General features: G+C 41.2%; 1 protein-coding gene across 3 annotated transcripts in view; it reads left to right on the top strand.

Annotated features, from left to right (window-relative positions):
- The window catches only part of ATG7 (autophagy related 7), a 244,062-nt gene that overhangs the window by 74,291 nt on the left and 149,516 nt on the right, over nt 1–20,255 (top strand). The gene's annotated exons all lie outside the window — the stretch shown is intronic.

The raw sequence follows: 20,255 nt of genomic DNA, 5'->3' as shown, positions 1-20,255 counted from the left end.
ATGCATGATTTCCTTTTGGGTACTTTTTCAGTCCTTCTAATGCTGAGTTTCACCAGGGCCTTTTTTGACCTATGATCCTTGATGGGCCCCAATCATTACATTCAAGCTGTGTGTAGAATTGTGCAGTGTCTGTACTTCCTATTATGATTTGGGAATTATTTGTCCTGCCCACCTGCTCCTGGCTTCGAGGTATAGTGAGGGGTGGGGGTGGGGAGGAGAAGGGTTGGGTTTCAAAGGCAGTTCCCATTCTTTAATCTTGAATCTTCTTTGCCAAATTTTTCGGCCTTCCAGTGAGAGAGGCGCCCTTCCGATGGAGTTCTAGGGAGAGTTTGTAGTTTAACTCTTAATTTGACAAAGATAAAGCTGTCATAGCTTCCATGTTGGTGCCATGGAATTCATGGTAGGATTCCTTCTCCTTCTTCTCCCCAATTTCCTATGTTTAATTCCTGTGTTATGCTTAACTTGGATGATGTGTATTTAAGATTTGAGTCAGTCCATGAATATCTGTTAGGTTCTTACCATGTGCCATTCATTGTTAGTCCTTGGGGTACAAAGGAAGGCACAAACACGTGCCCTTCCTTCAAGGAGCATTCTCTAATGGGGAAAACAGCGTAGAAATAACCAGGTTCGTACGATCTCCGTGTAGAGAGCAGATGCAAAGTCACCTCAGAGGGCAAGGCACTAGCAGCTAAGGGGATTGGCAAAGACCCCCTTCCTGAAGAAAGTTTGAACTGAGTTTTGAAGGAATCCAGGGAATCTCAGAGGCGGAGATGAAAAGGGGGAGCATTCTGGGACTGAGGGATGGCAAGTGCAAAGTCAGAGTGGGGAGATGGACAGGGTAGGTGGATCCTAGAGTTTCTGAGGGGAGTAAAGTACAAGAAGACTAAAAAGATAGGCTGTGATGGACTTTAAATGCTGGTGGGGAGGGGGAGGGTGAAGGTGGGAGAAGGGGGCAAGCATTTATTAAGCACCTACTATGTGCCAGGCATCGTGCTAAGCGCTTTATAAATACTACCTCACTTTGATCCAGAAGACTGTATATTTGACCCTCAAGGCAATTGGGAGCCTCTGGAGTTTATGAGGAGGGGGTGACATGAAGAGAAATCACCTTGGCAAGAGAGAAGAGGACAGATTAGAATGAGGCCCACGTGGCCATTTACAAGGTGAGAGGTGACGTGGCCCTGAAATGAGGTGGTAGCTGTGTGACTCGCAGTAGTTGTTGATGGTTGTGGTGATCTGCTAGCAAATGTTTAACAGTTTCCCTGAAAAAGCATTTTATTGCTGTCTTTGGGCTTTATAGCACAGTCATTATAACTCCCGCTCCAGACTGAACTCTCCCTTGTGATAAAGAAAAACAACCAAAAATATCTGATATAGCGACCACATGTATACAGTAGGCAGCACCTCTCAGCTGTGACAGGTGAGGGACGGAGAGTTCAGTATCCTTTCTCCAGGACCTTTGTTGGTTTTCAATTCAGAGTTCTACCTTTTTTTAAGTGCCTTTTTAATCTGTTATTGTATATTGTCTTGATTTGATTATTTTTCTCTTCATCATTTTATACTTGTCTGGCCTCCTGTCTCTGAATTCTTCATATTCATTATGTCTTACTGCGTAATATTCCATTATATTCATATGCCATAGTTTTTTTCAGCCATTCCCCAAATGATGCATACCCATTTTGTTTTTCATTCTTAGTTACCACCAAGAATACTGTTATGAACATGGATATAAACACATAGGCATTACACCTTTATTTCCATTTTTGGTTTTCAATAGCTTCTTCAGAGCACCTTATACTGCCTCGGTTTAGGACTCCATGCATATCTACGTGCACTTTTCCCTGTAGAAACACAGGCTTTTGGATTACCTACTTCTAGAGGAACACCTCTTGCTTTCTTTGAATGGCTGAGCTAATAGATTACAAAAGAGTGTGATTGCATTAATTTTCATAATGAAATGGTTTGGCACAGGTGTCAGAAGTTTACCTTGTCTTATGTGTCTCTCACTGTTCAGTGAAAGAGAATTGGGTTATTTTAAGATGGGATGCAAAAGCTCTCTCATTTTTTTGTTATATTTCTAATAACGTTTACTCCTTTAGAGACCATTTTTACAAAAGCATCAACAGAGAACTGATGAGATGAGATCTAGTCTTGAAACAAAGAATCATTCCCTTAGATTCACACTTTTGGTAGTAAGCATTAAATTAAGTACAGGTATCACTTTTTTGGCTTTAATAAAATGATTTCCTGTTGGTGGTCATTCTAAAAGAGGCCTGTTTTACATAAACATGTATGATGATTTAATACAAACTGACTTGGATTTTAGCAACTCTGCTATTCCCATAGAGATCACTTTTCATGTGGTGAGGGTATTGAGTTTCTTTTGTGCTGAAAAGATTGCTTCATTGGTGCACGTATTTCCTTACAGTAGAAAAAGAGTTTATTCACTTGGCCCACTCAGTCATTATTAGCAGAGGAGCATGTCATTCCACATTATCTGCAAACCTGATACAAATACTTTGACATGACAAGTCCAGTTATATTTCCATCTTTCTACAGAATATGAATTTTTCTTAGTACATATCACAATATTTTTCATGCTGAATTATGTCGTACATAGTTGTCATTGTTTTAGGAGGATCCTTCAAGGCTTAAAATGGCCATTTTAAATTCCCTCCTGAAATAACTTTTTCCTTCGGTCATTTCTTTTTCTCTGCTCCTCTGTAGTGGGAAAGCAATGACAACAAAATCCTCGCTTCTTGTTGTAGTTGTTATATGGATAGAGAAGGGGCCTAAGTAGAACAGGCTTCCTGCTTCCATATTAAGAGTTTGTGTTTTCACTCATTGCTCTAATGGTGGTGGGAAGGGGACGTTTTTTTCCCCCTTTCTTTTTGCATCTGTGGTTAGAGGTCGCCCAGCGTCTTTACCCTGTTGAATCCTGCCTGATCTGCAGAGTTCACTCACATTCTTGAGTCTGAGGATGAGGGAGGTGGTGGTCAGGTGTAGATGCATTCTTCCACACAGATGCTTGTGTGGGGCCTCTCTGAGTATTATGAAGTGGACCTTCCATTCCTAACTTGAGAGGTTTTTGGATTTCCAATCAACACATTTTTAGTAAGCACCTATTGTGTGCCAGGTACTAGGAATACAAAGACAGAAATGAAACATTCCCTGTCCTCAGAGAGCTCACATTCTATCCGGGGAGGGAACGTGTTCTTGTAGCAATATATACAAAATAAATTTAAGGTCATCATTTTGTGGGGAGGGCCCTAAACACTGGGGAGATCAGGAAAAACTCACATAGATTGAGCAGAATTTTGAAAGAAACAAGGGATTCATGATAAAGCTTATTTTCTTTGAGGTTTTTAGAGTCCAGAAAAGGTAGGGTCATCTAATATAAAGCAAAGTTGTTACTACTGGGAAAGTAAAATTCTGAAGCCAACAATCCCACATAGAGTTCTTTATTAATATAATTAATGTCCATAAAAGTTTCTCCTTGTAGTTTCCTTTAAATGATTTTTTCACAACTGGTTTTCATATATTTTATATATATATGTGTGTATGTATGTATATGTATATACATACATATGTATATATAAAAGAATACCAGCAAATGTAGCCTTCATGCTATAAAAAGTGAAGCAAGGCAACTTCCAGTGATATATCCAACAATAAACTTGTTTCTAAGACCCAGGAACTCATCCAAAACTTTTTCCACAGATCGTCAGAGTGTCTCAGAGGAGTTTGCCTGAGAAGTGTTTCTGTTCTTGTTACACAACTTTTCCGCTATAACCTTTGTCTGTGATATGGAAGGAACAGGCTGTTAAAAAGCAGGGAGTTCCTGGTCTTTGTTTGCCTCTCACCTGGGATTTGCCTGTTTACTCCACAGAGAGAGCATGAGGAGCTGAGAAACCCAATCTCAAGACTTTAATAAGTGATTAGCAGTCTTAATAACACACCTATTCAGCTCTTGTGCTTACTATAAGATTGGCTTTTCTGTGTCGGGGTAGGTGGGTTGTGTTTAAACTTGTTGGCTAGGGGTTGGTTTCTAGTTCTTTGCAGGGTGAATGCCAGTCTAGAGCAGACTTTGATAGCTTACGCTCTTGTGTTGGTCATGACTCGCCCATACATTTACCATTTGGTCTTTATTTAACAAATGAAGTCATTAGCAACTTCATCCTTCTCCTGTCTCCTTTTGTGGTTGCTTAATGAACATGTAGGACCATAACTATAGCCTCTCTCCTTCAAATTCTCACCTTCAAAACCGCTGTCCCAAGAAACCAGTAAGAATAACAACTCCAGTTTCTCCAACACTTTTCAGTTTATGAAGTTCCTTTTTTACCACAGCCCTAGTGAGGTAGAGAGAGGGCTAGTGTTAGCACTTACCGTCTTAGGATGCAGTGAGCCCAGAGATAGGCAGTTCAAACATACATTTAGCAGGCCAAGGTCAGAGCTGATTCGCAGGCTGTTAACAGGCAGTCCCAGGGAGGTTGACACATGTTCTTGCACAAACATGGAAAGAAAAGGGGTATCTCACTCAAAAATGCCTTTTCAGATTCAGGGTATTCTTGAGTTTGAGTCCTGTATACCTTACATAATGTTTGAAGCTGCTGAAGTTAATTAAAATTCCATTTAAAACCCTTCTCACTTCATCCAGTCCCAGAGAGCTCTCATGTCCCCTGATACTGCATAGAGAAAACATGGAGTAAGGGGGAAAAGTCTGGCCTCTGGTCCTTGCGATGGCAGTGATCTGTGTGAACCAGGTAAACTCCGTTTCCTCATCTTTCAAATGAGGGCGTTGGACTGGACAGCCCCAGAAGACTCCTTTCAATTACTATTAAAAATGCCAACATTCTTTGTGCTTTTCTACTTTTCTTTTTCATTTCATTTTATTTTAAATTAGCTTAGAGAATACTTTATGATGATGTTCCAAGCAATCGCCCTGCTTGATATGGCTTAACTCTTAACCACTTCAAAATACTGACCAGATCTCACTCTAAAGATCTTTCCATGTCTATGCCAGGAAATTCTGAATCCTGCTTCTTTGTGGCAAATATTACTCAAAATCTGGATATGGCCATTCCTTATTGCTGTGTTTCAGAAAGGTCATAAATATCTGACCTGGAAAATGATGAGTAACTCCCTAGGTCCACTTATACTATCTCTTTTGCCCAGAGAGGCCTCCAGCTTTCTATTTTAATGCATGATGCATTCCATATGTGGGGCTGGATGGCGCTAGCATCATATAGCTAGCTACTCTTTCTCAGCAGCCCATAATTGCCTGTTCCCCAGAACTGCCTAATCACCCAAATGAGAGAGCCTGTCTATGGAGAGCCATTATGGGGGAGTTAAAAAGCCCCAGCTGAGGAACTCACAGTTTTTATACTCTTGGCTCTTCCTCCACCTTCTTGAAAAACCTTGAGAAAGTAATACTACATTTTTCTTTGCCTCTATTTCTTTATTTTTAAATGAGAAGCAGCTGCTTCTTCCCAGGTAATGGAAATTATGTGGACTGATGTATATCAAGACCCCTATGACTTCCTCAGCCACTAGAAAGTAATATTGGTGATAAGAAGGAAGCCATTGATCCCCTCTGGCCAGAGAAGATGCCCCATATAAAGGATTCTAACATTGAGGGTACTTTGTCAGAAAACATGGTCCTTTAAATTCATGTCAAACTAGGTAAGAAGGGTAGAATTGAGCACAACGCTCAGAGATGCTTTAGCTTAAATGATAGTAAAAACTTTCTGAGAGCTCACTTTTGGAGCAGTTCTTGGCATGGAACCTTCTGGGCTCCTGTGACTGGCCAAAGGCCCCAGAAAGCTTTGTTTCATCTGTCCTTCATGTAAACAGTGTTTCATGCAAGCATAGTTCCTGCATGTAATGTACCATGTGCTTCAGCTCTGCGGAAGACCCTGAGGTGGGTAAAGCTTTACCCTCACCAGCACAGCCAAAGAAAGGCCTAGAATGGAGGTCACCTATCTCAGTTGCCTCTGTTTTCCTTCACCTCCCAGTCTCTTCTCTATCCCTTTAAGTCTGGATTCTAATCCTACCACTTGCCTGAAACTGCTCTCTCCAAAGTTCTTGGCAATCTGTTAACTGTTAAATCCAGGGGCTTTTTCTCAGTTCTTGTCTTTCTTGATGTCTTTGTGCATCTTTTGCCACTGTTACTACCTGGGACACCTCATCCTGCCCAGATACAGAAAGGGTTGACAGATTTCTCGATTATTATAGTTGGTTGCTTGGCTTCTAATCTCTTCCCTTTCCGGTTCATTCTCCACGTTGCCAAACTGATATTCCTAAAACATAGATTGGATCATGTCACTGCACTTCTCTTTTTAAAAAATCTTTAAACTCTATTTTGTTAGATATTTCCCAATTATATGTAAAATTTTTTTTGACAATCATTTTGTAAAATTTAGAGTTTTAAATTCTCTCCCTCCGTCCTGCTCTTCCCCCCTCCTTTAGAGAAGGCAGGCACTTTGTTTTTGATTATACATGTGAGGTCATGCCAAATGTATTTCCATATTAGCCATGTTCCAAAAGAAGACACAAATAGAAGAAAATAATAAAAATAAAGTTGTTTTTTTTTAAAGCATGTTTCAATCTGCATTCAGAGATCATCATTTCTCTCTCTGGGGGTGGTTAGCACTTTTCATCAAGGGTCATTTAGAATTGTCTAAGTCATTGTCTTGATCAGAGTAGCAAAGTCCTTCATAGTTGATTATCTTTGCACTATTGGTGTTAATGTGTACAATGTTCTCATGGTTCTTCTCATTTTACTTTGCAAGAATGCGTAAGTGGTCCCAGGTTTTTCTGAAACCATTTGGCTTATCATTTCTTATAGCACAATAGTATTCCATCACAATCATATACCACAACTTGTTCAACCATTACCCAGCTGATGGGCATCCCTTCAATTTCCAATTCTTTCCTATCACAAAAATATCTACTCTCTTTCTTGTCTATCCATTTTTTTACATCATCCCAACATAATTGACTTACTCCTGCACCCACTTTCTGTGTAGAATCCTTCTAACTGCCCTAATAATGATAAAGTTCTTACAATATTGATATATATAATGTGTATTCATATATCAGATATATAATTATCCCATATAAATAGGTATACAGTTTAACCTTATTGAGTCTTTTATGATTTCTCTTTCATGTTTACCTTTTTTATGCTTTTCTTGAGTCTTCTGTTTAAAAGTCAAATTTTCTATTCATTTCTTTTCATCAGGAATGCTATTAAATATTCATTTTTTTCCCTTGAAAGATTACACCCAGTTTTGCTATGTTGGTTATTCTTGTTTGTAATCCTAGCTCTTTTGCCTTCTGGAATATCATATCCCAAGCCTTCTGCTTCTTTAATGTAGTAGCTGCTAAATCTTGTGTGATCCTGACTGTGGCCAAATGGTATTTGAATAGTTTCTTTCTTGCTGTTTGAAGTATTTTCTCTTTGATCTGGGTGCTCTGTAATTGGCCTGTAATATTTCTGGGAGTTTTCATTTTGGAATCTCTTTCAGATGGTGATTGGTCAATTCTTTCAATTTCAATTTTACCCTCTGGTTCTAGGATATCTGGGCAGTTTTCCTTGACAATTTCTTGAAATACGATGTCTAGGATCTTTCTTCAATCATGGCTTTCAGATAATCCAGTAATTCTTAAATTATCTCTCCTCAATCTATTTTTCAAGTCAGTTGTTTTTCCAATGAGATATTTCATATTCTCCTCTATTTTTTTTCATTCTTTTGACTTTGCTTTGTTGTTTCTTGGTGTCTCTTGAAGTCATTAGCTTCCGCTTGTCTAATCCTAATTTTTAAGGAATTATTTTCTTCAGTGGACTTTTGTACATACCTTCCCAACCTGCTTGGCCAATCCTGCTTTTTAAAGAGTTATTTTCATTAGTGAATTTTTGTATCTCTTTTTCCATTAAACTAATTCTGTTTTTTAAGGTATTTTCTTCATTATTTTTGGGTCTCTTTACCAAGCTGTCTTTTCATAATTTTCTTCCTTTGCTTTCATTTCTTTACCTAATTTTTCCTCTATCACTCTTACTTGATTTTGGAAATACTTTTTTTAATTCTTCTAGGAATTCCTGTTTGGCTTGTATCTAATTTCACTTGTTTTCTTGGTGGTTTTGCTTGTGACTGTTTTGACTCATTGTATTCTTCTCAGTTTGTGTCTTGATCTTCCCTGTCACTATAATAGCTTTTTTTGGTTAGGTTCTTTGTTATTTACTCATATTTCCATTTGCTGTCTTGATATGGAACTTTGTGACTATTGGGCTTTGTTTCCTGTGCTGGGGGAGGGGAGAAAGCAACTCTAAATCAAGCTTTAGATTTTTTCATATTCTGTTTTCAGGGCTAGTTTTGGGAGTTTGGAAGTTTTCAGTGCTTCTAAGATGGTGTGATTTTGGGGAGAGGTGTGGTCACTGCCCTCTTGGTCTGTACTCTGCTCCTTACCCTGCTCCCTTGGGACTGGAAACAATACAGTTTCTAAGGGTCCCTGATCCCTTGGGCTCCAAAGTAAAACTGCCCCTCAGTAAAACTACCTCTCAGGGCTTCTGCTCCCTTTTGACTGAAAGTGCTAACTCTGCCCTTGAAATATGACCGAGAAGTGAATATAGGCAGTGGAGTTGCCAAACTGCATCTGATCCTGCATCCAGTGCTAGAACAGAGATAACCTTTAATCTCTTTCTGACCAATTGCCAATTCCCTTGCCATCATCTCTAGCTTGAGAGCTCTCTAAGCTGCTGCCACCTCTGTCATTACCACCTACTCCCACCATTGGTGTTTCATCCACTTGCTCTAGGACAGCCTCTACCTCAGTGTCACAGATCTCTCTTTTCAAACTTCTAAGTTGTTTTGGTCTAGAAGAATGCCTCACTCTGCCACACCAGAATTCTGTTTGAGGTATCATTTTAAAGTTGTTTGGAGGAGAATTTTGAGAGAGCTCAGCTGAGTGCTTCTCTTCTGCTGTCTTGGCCCCAGACCCCCTCCCTTCCCACTGCCTTTCTCAAAAAGCTTTATTAGGTCTGTGTTGTCTCCACAATAAAATTCAAAATCCTTAGTGTGATATTTAAAACAGTAAACATCCTGGCTTCTACCTACAATTTCAGTCTTTTTTCATATTACTTTCCTTCATACAAACTCAGTTCCAGTTAAACTGACCTGTTAGGTGTACTATATGCACAGAGGTGTACTGGTAAATGTTTAACTACCCCCCACCCCACCCCCCAGCCACCAAAAAAAAAAAAAAGTATGGTTGACAGACTTGAAGTTAAATCTGCATTATTAACATTTCTCCATCACTTTCCCAAATCTAGGCAATCAACAGAATGATAATCAAGTTCTAATTTATAGGGTTTGTTGATTTCTGAGGTGAAAATATTCCCCCTGAAAACTCGACACCTGCTGGGATGAGCCTGTGCAGCTGGTTCTCATATGCCCTGGTACATGTGGGAGAATCCATTTGGCATTTACATAGTCTTTACATGTGTTGTATTGTATTCTCACAGGAGAATTTAAGCTTTTGAGAGCAGGGTCCATTTGATTTTTGTCTTGATAACCCCAGGGCCTTGTATTTGGGAGACATTTAATAAATGTTTAATCAGATTGAATGGTCTCTAGCCTTGTGAAACTTACAGCCTAGCAGAGGAGATGTGACACAGTCTTTCTAGGTACCACGTTCAGTGACTAATGATTATGCCTTTTAAACCTTGTCATGTTATCTGTCCTCACAGTGATCTCCTACGTGATCCTAATATTGCCTTTATCTTAGTGCCCATATCACCCAGGCTAGTACACTTCAAACTATATGGTTCTTAGCTAGCACCATTGGATAACTGGCCTAGAGAGAGCAACAAAATTATGGGAAAAAATACACATTTCTGTCTCTTATTTGTTTTTTGTCCTGTTTCTATCTTAGATTATGAGCAAAATGACCTTCTTATTTTTGTATTTTAGATAAAGTCCCTGATTTTTCTTGAAAATGGGGATGAGGTGGGAATAGATGTGGGGAGTTATCTGCACTAGGGTAATAACTCACTCCTGGGCTCCAGAGGTTATTTGTTTTGTTCTGGGTTTTCTCACCCAAAACTGAGAAATATTTTGTCAGGACAGAGAGGAGTCATTGTAATGGATATGAAAAGTCACATTCTCCTGTCTCACAGGAGAGACAAAAAGAATACCGATGTGGATTCCAACCCATGATTCAAGGAGACATTTTCTTCCAGTGGCCAAAGAGAGAACACTGTATCTTATTTTTTTTTAAATAAAGGAATGTCAAAAAGGGTTACGACTTCAAGGTGATCCTTTTCTTGTCTGTTTTAAATAACTGCAGATTATCTCTGGTTTTAAAGTTTCCTCACAGTCAGTTTCTTCTTTCATCTGACAGATAGGTGGTAGAGTAGGCAGAATGCTTGTCTTGGAGACAGGGAGATCTGAGTTCAAATCCTTCCTCAAACACTTACTGGCTCTGAGGCCTTGGGCAAGGCAGCCCTTCTCAGTTTCAGTGTCTTCTGCCACTAATGGACTCTGTGACCTTGGGGAAATCACTCTCTTTCTGGATGTCAGGTTCACGTATCTGAAAAATGAGAAAATGGAATTACTCAATCTCTCAGGACTCTCCTATAGCTAATATCCTATTCTATTAGAAAGTAAAATTCTCATTATAAAGAGGGTTCCCCAGTCCTTCCACAAAAGTCCCCCTCAACCTACTTCCCTATTTCTGTTGGTATCATTTCCTCAGTTTCCCTTGTTCAAAACTATGCTGTTATTTGTCTTACTCTCTCTCCCTCACTTCTCATATCTGATCAGTTACCAAGTCCTGCCAGTTCTGCCTCCTCTGTTTTACAAGCCCTTGTTACCAACCCTATAGACTGGTGCAGTGGCCTGGAGCCTTCCTACCTCTGTTCTCTCCCCACTCCACACCGTCATACACAACTGCCAGACCTGCTTTCCTTGTGTACAGGTTTGATCATTCCCCTCTTTACTGAGAGCCCTTCAGGGTCCCCCTCTGCCCAACTAGAATCCAGACTCCTTGCTCAACCTTCCAGTTCCTCCACTATCTGGCCCCATCCGGCCTGTCTCACCTTCTGTTCCTGCTGCCCTGTGCTCTGTCGGGATGACTTTTGCTGCTCCAGTACATGTTGTGCACTTTGCCCACCTCTATGCCTTTCCTTATGCTATATCCTGTGACTGGAAGGTGCCTCATTATCCTCTTTGCCTGCTATCACCTATCATTTAAATTTCCTTCAGGTGTTACTGTCTCTAGTGGGCCTTCCTCAGTCTTTCCTCTTCCACTATTAGTGACTTTTTGGATCTCACCCAATACTCTTTGATGCACTATTCCAGTGGATTTGGAATCCCAAGCTTCTCCCTCAAACAAAGGCTTATCGCTTTGTTTCTTTGTTTACACCAAGTTGAATGAAAACTAAATGAAAAAGCATCAAACACTTACTATGTGCCAAGCACCATGAGAAATTCTGGAGATGCCAATAGAGAAAGGAAACAGTCCTTGCTCTAATTGGAGTAAATACCACATCTAAGAGTGTTCAGGGCAAATACAGAGGCCCAGAGATCTCATGAATGCAGTGACAGGGAAAATGTAAAGGCTCAGAAATTCTTTGAGTGTCTGGGCATCTGTGCCCTGTAGGGAAAGCATCCTGGAGAGGAATAGCTCACCACTGGGGGGAGGGGACGGAGTAGAGCAAGAATTCCCAATTCCCTCTGATAGGGAATAGGGGAGGGTAAGTATCCAGCCTGGAGGGGAAAATCAGACATTGTCAGGGAGGCTGGGGATGGGCATTGGCCAACTGGGTTTGGGGTGGAAAAGGGACAACAGCTTGGTGCTAGCAGCAAGTGGGGATCTCCCGCTGCTCCGTGGGCTTTAAGGAAGGTAACAGTTATACTTGCTTGCTTCCTATCCTGGCTAGATCTACGTATGTATTTTATACTAAAGTTATTCCTGCATCTTATCCCTTTACTCCTTGAAGGCAGAGGATAATATTTAATCTGAATTTTGTCTCCTCAGCTCCTAAAACAGTGCTATACATGCAGTAGATGCTTAAGAAATATTTATTGAATTGAGCAGCTCAGAAACCCCTGCATTATGCTGAACTCTTAAGGATCTGTACAGATGCTTCTGTGGTCTCAGATATTGCTTGAAAAAAGTGGGTTGTCAGCTGGTGCCAGGAAATTTTTAATATTATACTCAGAGTTTTATTGGTAAAATAATTGTTTTAGCAGGATTCGATCATGGAAATCACTTACCACCAAGCGGTATGGAGGTGTGATTTCCTATTCGTTGCTTTGTAGTTTATTGGACATTCTTTTAGCGTTTTTCCATTCTTGATTTTGTTTCATTCTTTCTACATTTTGCCTTTGTATTTATGAAGGTTATTTTTAAAGATGGAATCATTAGAAACAAGCCTTTGAGTTTCAGCAGAGAAAGATGACTTAAAATTTTATGAAAGGGCACATTCTGGCATTCAGCTTTTGTAAGGCTTGCTTTGCACAGATATTTTGTTATTTCTTCCCTTTCTTCCCCCAAAGGGTATTCTACTACCCTGTTCGGGTATTTTAAAAAGTACCTACGTTGTAGAATTCTTATCCTAGGGGATATGAAGACTGCTTTCTGAGAACATCCCATTCCCTAAGTCAATGTCCTTATAACTTGTTTATGTAAAATTTTGTGTGATGCTTGTGATTAAATTGTAGAATGGCTGGCCTCCTTTGGTTTAAATAATTCTAACACTATAAAGAATTTCTATAGGTTTTTTTTTTAAATAAGATGAGACTAGATGTTACCCTTTCTCTAGGATATTGTATTGCTGATAAATGTAGAAAAAAAAACAGTCAACTTGTCTAATTTGTAGCCAGTAGACTTGGTTAGCCAACACTTTATAAATGGTACTGAAACTTCCATGATGGTACCAACTTTGGAGACCCGACTGCACAACAAATGTTGGCACCTTCTGTACTGTAGGGGAACTAAGAAAACTTCCTAACAGTTAGGAGAAGTGGATTAGGCCAGTGCTTCTTAAACTGTGGGTCTCAACCTCATACGGGGTCACGAAAAATTTGGCAATAGTAAAAGGTTTCTGAATGCACAACGACCAAAAATTAATTAAAAATTATACGTGTAACGAATCCGAGCTGTTTCTGGCAGCGTTTGCCCATGTTGCTTTTTGCACAGCTTCACTGCAGCCTTGGTTCTGAACCCTAAGCATGCTCACTTTGCACTACGCGTGCCCTCAGGCCTTGCAGCATCCTGAAACATGAAAAGAGGTCCAATGGAAAGACTTTAAGAAGCCTTGCACTAGGCTATCTCTAAAGGCAGAGTGACCCGCCACACTAGAAGGTGTGTGATAGAGGGAGTTCTTTTGTGCATCTTTAATTGGATTAGATGGCTGCTAAGGGCTTCTCCAACTCTGATCTGCCTTGGAAGTGTGGAATGTCCATTTAAAAATATGCCAAGCCATGGAAATTCCTCATGGGAATAAATGTGCAACTATGACTGCTCTGAAGAGTACAGCATTCATAAGAAAAGGAGAATATTCCTGTGACACACTTAATGCAGTGGACTGACTGACCGACCCAAGGAGCTAGGCAGGACTGCTGTTGTCGTCCAGACCTTACAGATGGGGAAATGGAGGAAAAAGAAGTTACGTGATCTGACCAGTGTCCTGTGAGAGAAGGTCCTTGTTCTAGGTGCTTAGGGAAGTTCTAAGGTAAGAAGGCAGCTGAGCCATGGTGGCCAGGACCTGAGATTCAGAAGCACAGCCAGGAGGCCAATGAAGCATGGTCAGCTTGGGCCTATCCCCAAAATGGAGGCCCAGGAGGAACTTACCAATGAGAAGAGGGAGGCTGACGTGGTACTCAGATGTCCCAGGCTGAGAAAGCAGCTGAGTCATGGTGGCAAAGTCCAGAGATGGGGAAGAGCAAGTGGACAAGTTGGATTGGAAGCTAGAGTTCATGAAGGAGATGGGGATGGAGTAAGACTGAAATAGTCAGTGAGAACCAGATTGTTTAGGGCTTTCAGTGCCAGGCAGAGAAGGTTGTGTTTTCTCCTACAGACAAAGGGGAGCCACTAGAACTTCACTAGAAGTGACCGGATTCCCTCTACTTTAGTACTCTCTTTTTGGCAGTTGTGTGGTGGAAGATGGTGTGGGAGGAGGAGGGAGGGAAGGTGGGAATACCAGGGAGGTGAGAAGTGAGGAGGGTCGGAAACAAGACTGTGGCCTTGTGAGGGAGACAATCAGGCCGGGGAGGGAAATGTCCTGAGAGATGTTGTAGAGGAGAATTGTCAAGATTTGGAAATTGGTTGGATAAAGGGGATAAGCAAGCGTGAGAAGTCAAGGCTGACTGAGGTGGTAAAGCTGAGTGTTTAGCTGAATGGTGGAGTTTTGAATAGAGACCGGCAAGTTAGGAAGAAGGGAAAGGGTCTGTTTTAGATGGTTGAGTTTGAGGCACCCAGGGGATATCTCTGTGCAGCTGCTTTGGCTTCATCTTCTCCTCAAGTGCTGTCATAGTCATTTATTCCTTTTGAAAATGTTTTATAGATACTTTCCCAGGATTCCTGTCAGTGAGCTTCCTTCATTATTCAGCAGAGAAGGAGAGATTCAGGGAAATAACACGTATGTCCCAGATATCCAGCGCCTCGCCTTCTTAGCTGCTGCGTTAAACTCAGTCACTGTTCTGGTAGGTTAGCCGAGCAATATGGTTTTTTTTAACTATTTGCTTTTTTGTCAAGCGCTGGCAGAAGGATATTAAGGAGACAGACAATCCCTGCTGCCCTCAAGAATCTTACATTCTCCTGGGGGCAGGGTTGGGGGGAGGATATAACATATTCACAGATAAGTGGATATATTAAAAAAAAAATGCAGTGCCTTGGGGAGCTGGGGGTGGAGACTAATAGCTGTAGGAATCAAGAACGGCGTCAGAGCTGAGCCTTGAAAGGAACTAGGGATGCCTAGAGGCAGAGGTGAGAAAGAATAACATTCCAAGCATGGGGGGATAGTGTGTACAAAGCACCAAGGTGGAGGTTGGGAGGGCCTGTATAAAGTGTAGAGGTAACTTACGTTCACTGGTTACCTTTGGATATGTCCGTACTTATCCTGCAGTGAATCCACAGCCTGTCATCAACGTGACAATTACAAACCTTCCATATCATGTCATCCTATTCAATTCTTGTCTGTGTCTTCCTATAAGTTTTCTCTAGAGCATTTACCCAATGTGCTGGAGGTCTTCCTGTCTAGGCCTTCTAACATTTCATCAGTGCCACACTTGGACTTATCCTTTGCTCTCACAGTAAGACTAGCCTGCCTTCTTTTTCACTTGTACATTTTCGGAACGCCCTCAGTTTTTCTTCCTGTGCTTGAATTATCGTTGGCAGCATAGAGTAGCCTACTTTGTCTCATGTACCTCTCCATTAAGGCCTTTGGGTCACCTTCAAATTTGATTCCTCAGAGATTGTGGTGTTTCATGAATCCTACCCATGCTGCATATACATTAGAAACTGTCATCTCTCTGGATTTTCATCAGTCATAAGATTGATGGGTAAGTTGGTTTACTCAACTGTAGTAGCCATCTCCTCAAAGCCAAAAGCGAGAGCTTGCTTTTAAGAGTAGAAGATCAGCAGTTATCATTAGGAAGTATTAAGTAACCAATGCCCCTTCACTTCATAGCATGTGATTGTATGTGAGATTTCTCTCCTTCCTTTTTCTCTGAAAGCTATTTCACCACTGAGGTCTTACTTACAGATTCTAAGGCAGTTCCAGTAGAGGGATCTCCAAATTTCCTTGACAAGTAGCAGTCTTTTTTTGTTGTTATTGTTGGTCTGTATTCTCTTAAGTAGCAATCTTGTGTATGACTTCCTGATGACTATTTTGATGGAAATATTCATTGAGATGTATAAGTTGTGGTAGGTTTTAAGTAAAAGTCAGGCATGTGTTTTCATGGTCAAACCTTGTTTGGCTCTTGAGTACATGTTCCTTACATGGATAGATAGTGATAAGAATATAAGATAACAGCTTCTTCTTGTCATTAAAATGTAGTTTGTATCCTGCTTCTAAGCATCCTAGGACTGCAGTCTTAGGATGTTAAAACATGGAGATCTTCTGGTTCATCCATTTTATTTTATAATTGAGGAAACATACCCCGAAAGGCTTAAGTGCTTTGTCCTGTTAAAGATCTAAGCAGAGACATAGAGAGACCTAGAATCAAGGTCTTTTGGTTCCTCATCTGATACTCTTTCTACTTACATGAGAGTCAATTTTGCATTGAATGTCTGTTTAATGTCTGTAAAGAATGGAAGAGAAAGGAACAGAACTCAAGCCCAAGGTGGAAAGTAAAAAGAATTCTTAAAATTATGAAATGGATTTGTGGCACACAATGTCCTTACACGGCCACTGGTTGACTTCTCTTAGGACCCTGAATCTTGAAGGGGATGGGTAAGACCAGGCATGATCCAGACAGGTTGTAGAATAAGATCCTGCTACAGTATGGGCCCTAGATAGAACCATGAAATATACCAAGTTTGTCTTGTGTGCTCTCCTGTTACCCCCTCTTGAACCTCCTTCCTCCAGGAGCTAGGGCATTTGTGCAGTTTCTCACCTAGTCCCATTCTTCCTTTTCCTCCTCACCCTCGCCTAAGTGGGTAGGGATCAGCCACTGGAGTTGATCTCAGAGAGTTATTTGAATCCGTTCCACAGGAGCAGCTCCAGGATGTTTTGTGCAGTGGTCATGTCACTGGAATGGGTATTTAATGCCCTTTGTGGCTGTTTGGGAACTTAAAATACAGCTGCCATAAACATGTGGCAGTGTGACTTGAGTGGGGTTGGTTCTCTGACAAAGATCTTGTATGCTAAGCTCTTTGAAGCCGTCTCACTGGGGATCATACATCTGTTCCAAGATGTTGCCACTGCCCTCAGTTGGTTCTGGTATCTTTGTCAAAGAAGCAGTCTCATTATTTTAAAGAAAGCTTTTTCACCTTTGGGTGTCCTGGGGCCCTTTGACAGTCTGTGAAGCCTGCGGAGCCCTTCTCAGAATGACGTTTAAATGCATAAAACAAAATACAAAAGATTAAAAGGGAAGCCAAATAACCAAAACAAAAAACTAATGAAACAAGTGCATTGACGCCAAGTGAAGAGCCCCTTCTTTAAAGCCCTGCTTCCCTAAGTGTTTGTGTCTCCATCTGTATTCTAAGCTCCTTCAAGACAGTCCGGTCTTGGCCTTCTTTACCTGTTACCACCCCCCTACCCCACAACAGAACCCAGCACCCAGCAGATTTTCGGTACATACTTGTGAACCTCAAAGAAGTCATCTCTACTGGTAGAATTTTACAAAGTGTGAGGGGAGAGGGTGAGGGGAGAGGCTAGGAGTGGAGAAGGGAGTACTTCATGTCAAAGAGAACTAACTTCCTGATACCTTCCTGCTTTCTTCATCCTCATGGGGAGGCCTTTGAACATGGACCCTAAAAGGCAGCTCTAGAGCCAGATGAGGTTCACTAGGAGCGGCAGAGGGCGGTAGAGAACCACCCGAGACCAGGCAGTTTCTTCTGGGATCAAGCAGGCAGTGCCTCCAGGGCTAAGAATCAGCCAGTTAGAGCTCCCCCAGGAGCTGGGGTCCAGCCACCGTGGGGAGTAGGGGCCTGAGGAAGTAGAGGGAAGGAAGCAGACCTAAGATATCTCAAGTCACAAGCCAAGGTATTACAGAGTAAGTTGAGGCTGTCAGTCAGAGGCACCCAGTGCAAAAGTAGAACTGAGGAGTTACCTGTATACCTTTTAATGACTTCTACAGACCTCAAGAACATAACCCTTCTGATACCTGCTCACTTACTGATGTCAATAGCAGTCCATTTTTCATTTTAGTAGATCCTCAACCTGAGAAAAGTATTACTTTTAAGAAGCTGAGATGGGCTGGGCGGGGCATACAAGCTAAGCTTCTAAGATCCAAAGACAATAGCCTATAAAACAAATGCAAATGCTTCTGTTTTGCATTTACTGAGTTATGAAAATGCGACTGGAATTGTGTGGGTTTAGGAGAAGGGGCAGTTTGCCTGCTGTCCACTCCATTGTACAGCCGATATAAGTGTGAATGAAATCACTATTTGTGAAGTCATTCTGGAGTAGAATGCAGCCCAGGTGGTTTTCAGAAACCACCGCAGAAAGAGTGGGACCAGTGCATTCCAGGAGCCTAGGAATGAGCAGTGGCATCATTTTCTGGCTGGCTCCCAGATCACAGTAAAGCCCACATGTGCAGGCTGTCTCCCCAGCTTCCTGTGGTTTCCCATTGAATGGGAAGCTCTCCGAGCAAAAGCAGCCTCTCTCAGAGGACCCCAGATGACAAGTGTATAATCCAACTTGGACAAGGCCTAGGATACTACTCCTCTGAAGTTTCTCTCCAGGAGGCTTTTAAAAGAGTAACTTGTCATTTTGAAAATGACATACATGAAAGTTATCTGCAGATGTGATCATAGTATAGTGGTGACTTTAGGTATATTTTAGTTGTATTGAACGATCATCAAGCCAGACCTGAATGGCTCGTTATCGATGTAGTACATAAAGGCACGGTGAAATAACTGCAGCCTGGAACTCTGGAGTGTATAGAAAAGGGAGCCAGGGGAGAGGGAAGGAAGGAAGATGAGGGGTATAGCTCTTGAGAGGCAGGCTAAGATTGAGAAGGAAACTCATGGAGCTATTTCTCACCTTCCAGCACACATTTACAGCCTACAGCATATATGCCAAAGATCGCATGTGGATTCAGTTTGGCATGGTGCCACATCTCTCAAAGTGAGGAAGCCGCGTGATGCGGTGTGAGGGTGCAGGGCCTGGAGTCAGGAAGGCTTGAGTTCAAATTTGGCCTTAGCCAGAGGCTGGACCTAGTAGCTGTATGACCTCTGGACAAATCACTTAGCCTCTGCCTGCTTCAGTTTTCTCATTTACAAAATAAAAATAATAGTAGCTTCTACCTCCCAGGGGGCTGTGAGGTTCAAATGAGATGTTATTATTACTATTTTCAGAGGCCCTAAGACACATCCTGAGCCATGCTGTCAGGCTCTGTCTCTAGGTCTCCAGGTCATTTTCATAATTTCATACCATGTTAACTTTAGAAGGAACCTTACTTAGTTCGATATCACCTAGTTAAATGCTATAATTTTACAGATAGGAATGTGACTTAGCTTAGACAGTCATAGAATTTTAGAGCTGGCTTGTGCTGGTTTTATCTATCATGTATCCCTTCTCCAGTAAAGGATGCCCATCAAAGACGTCCAGCTCATCCCTTAACTCCCTGCTTAAATGCCACCTCATCCACAAAGTTTTCTGTAATTCTCTAGGTTGCTGTTGTCCTTGGACCTCGATGAGCACTTTTGTACCTATTTTAACTACCTGTGGCGTGTCTCTGTGTTATGGGGGCATGAGATGATAGGATTTAGAGCTAGAAAGTGATTGCCTTAATGATCATCTATTCCAAGGCCCTCATTTTACAGGTGAGTAACTGAGGCCCAGAAAAAGCTGACTTTATATTGTGCTTATACTTTAATACACTTTTTTTTAAAAGTTAACATATTTCAACTTTTTATTTGATTCAGATTATCTTGGCATTCACTGGGATACATTCTCCTTTCTTACCTTAATTGCGATTATGCCTACATCTCTTCAGCATTTCTGATGAGATTCCTTAAGATGAGTAATGTGTTTCATATTGTTCTCAGTATATGCCCAAAAATATTTTGGCACAATTGAATACATTATTAAGATACTACAAAATACTTGAAAATGTTTGTCAGGACAAAGGGGGCACATTTCCTTTGTGAACATATGTTTGAAAATTTTTTCTCACTCTCTTGAAAACCACACGAAGCCAACTTGGACTCCAAATCTGAGACAGCAGAAAGGACATTCAGAAATTTCATTTTGAAATCATTTACAATATTGGTCTGGGCAAAGAGAGGTCACTTGTAATAATGACCCTTGCCATGCAGCCTCTTGGCTTCAGAGGGCTTGTTTAATCACATTTACCCTACTTAAAGTCATTTGTCTTCTTTCACTAGACAGGGTGTATAAATAGGAAGTAGTGACAATTGCTCCACACACCTGGAGAACGCTTGGAACAACGTGGTCTGTATTTTGTAGTGCTGAAGGCAATAGGAAGAATCAGATGGCGGTGCATAAATAAGGGAACTCTCAGAGGGCTGCTTGTGGGTATTTGTTGTAAAACACCTAAAAACAGTGCCTTTCTTTTATC

This window comes from Trichosurus vulpecula, chromosome 9 (genome assembly GCF_011100635.1).
Source record: "Trichosurus vulpecula isolate mTriVul1 chromosome 9, mTriVul1.pri, whole genome shotgun sequence".
NCBI lineage: Eukaryota > Metazoa > Chordata > Mammalia > Diprotodontia > Phalangeridae > Trichosurus > Trichosurus vulpecula.
This window is presented reverse-complemented; position numbering and strand designations above follow the sequence as displayed.